Source organism: Nestor notabilis, unplaced genomic scaffold (assembly GCF_000696875.1).
Source record: "Nestor notabilis isolate BGI_N333 unplaced genomic scaffold, ASM69687v1 scaffold15271, whole genome shotgun sequence".
In the NCBI taxonomy this organism is placed as follows: Eukaryota; Metazoa; Chordata; class Aves; order Psittaciformes; family Psittacidae; genus Nestor; species Nestor notabilis.
This window is the reverse complement of record NW_009913580.1, coordinates 13,549-15,825: the sequence shown is the minus strand read 5'-3', so window position 1 is coordinate 15,825 and position 2,277 is coordinate 13,549.

Genomic DNA, 2,277 nt, shown 5'->3' with positions numbered 1-2,277 from the left:
TGAACCTTGGAAGCTTTTCCTTCACTCACAGCAGATTTTAATTGCTTTTTTGTTCTTCTAAATGGAAAGGCCATGAAAATCCAGAATGCACACGAGGACTGGGAGGTGGTAAAAGGGAAAGCAGCAGGGATGGTGGCCAGGCAGCTGCAGCAGGGACACACATGGAGTGACAGGACCAAGACCAGTAGAGTGGGATGGGGAGAGGGAAATGCAGTCATGGCCAACGGTGGCTGCTGCTGGGAGAAACAACTTTGCAGGAGGGAGTCCCTGATCTGCGTTCATCTGTTACAAGACTGCAGGATGGAACAATTTCTTCCCTTGAAAGGGTGCTCAGGCATTGGAACAGGCTGCCCAGGGCAGTGGTGGAGTCACCGCTCCTGGAAGTGTTCACAAACCATGTAGACAAGGCCCTCAGGGACATGGGTTAGTGGTGGCCTTGGCAGTCTTGGAGGTACAGTTGGACTTGATGAAGGTCTTTTCCAGCCTAGTCGATCCTGTGATGCTGCAGCTTCCCTCTGCGCACACACACATTCACACAGGCTTTTGGTGAAGGAGCTGCAGGCAGAGAGCCAGAGGGTGAAGCCCAGATGCACTTCCATGAATCCCTTACAAAAATAGGAATTTCTTAAGAAAGATGGTGCAGGAGCACCTCCTGGGGAGAGCCCGTGGCTCCGGTCCAGGCGGGATCCTTGCAAATGGTGGTTTTGGAAAGAAAAGCTCTATTCTAGGCAAAAGCCCCACATTTCCTTCTGCACGGGAAAGTCCCCGTTAGTGCAGAGCCAACCAAGGTGAAAATGCTTATTACAAAGGAAAATTATGAGGTGAGTGACTGAATCTGGAACAAAATGTAAAACAAGGGAAACAAATATAAAAAGCTTTATAAAAGTTGTAATGGATCCTTTCAGATGTGGAATGGCATTTTAATGTGATGTTTTAAATGATTGCTTCCTCTTTTCCCTTTTAGCTTTTATGCAGGCCATTAATCTGAGGGGTTCTTTCTGCCTCCAGAGGTGTAATGTTCCAAAGAAGGCACCTACCAGATGACTGCTGGTAGGCAAAGCACAGATGGGGTTGAAAATGTCATGGTCCCAGGCATTGCATGACCTGCCCAATGCCATACACCCAGTGAGACCCAGCAGCACCCAAGTCCATGGAGGCTTTGCTGACGGTCTGAAAGGGAGCAGCGCATGGGGTGGGTTTGGTGTGGAGGGATGAACAGCCAGCACAAAATGGAGTGCACACATCTCCTGCTGCTTACAAAGGCACCTATATGCAGTGAGGCGGTCCTAGCTATGAGTTTTTCCCATAATTTACTTTTCTGATGCCAAGGACCTTCTCCAGCCTATGAATTTCCAACACCTTAAAAGTCTCACACTGTGTGCTTAAATATCTAGGGCCTATTGCTGACCTTTCTGAATCTCAGGAACAGCCATTTCTTCTTGCTGATGCAGATGCAGGAAGTTCTTAACAAAATCCTAACTGAAAGCCAGAAAAGCAGATAAGCAGGTTAATCCTCCAGCCTGTCAGACCCCAGGCTCCCTCAGACTGCAAGTCGAGTCCTTGCTCTGCAGACCAGCTCAGCAGTTTGCTCGCCCTTATCTTGACTGTGCCAGTGTGTGCTTCTCCGGAGCTGGGAAGGAAAGCATCCCCACTTTCCAAAGAGAGAAATATTTTGCTGCTGTTCATTCACTCTCTGACATTTGTGGGGCATGAAGATGGTCTCTGGCTGCTGCTCCCTTCACAAAAGACCTTGTGGAAGCCTGTGGAAAATGCATTCAAAGAAACACGTGGTTCAGGTTGTGGGTTTTGTGTGTATTATTTGTTAGGTTTTGGCTACAAAAGGCCTCCTTAAAATCCTAATTCTTCCTGGAAATATGTGGTGCTATTCAGCCAGGAATAGCAACGTCTTTTAGGGATATGCCTATGTTAGTTAATAAGGGCAAAGTTTCAAATGCAGTAGCGCTGTATATGCAAAAGAAAAGTACCGATTTTGATGCCTTCAGAGACTGCTCTGGTTGAAAGGAAATCAAGAAAAGAAGTAATTTTATCTAGAGTCCTGTAGCGTCGCTTTTGTCTGAATTCTGCCTGCCTTCTCAAGAAGGGGTCTGGGAAACCCACGCGGGGGGGAAATGAAATCCCAGCCACTCACTCATTAATGAAACAGCAATGAACTCATTAAGAGCAGCGGTTGCTGCCGAGGGTGCCCCGGTTGCGCCAGCTGCTCCGCACAGCAGAGCCCTGCCGGGAGCCCCAATTAGGCAGATGGAGCTCGCAGGG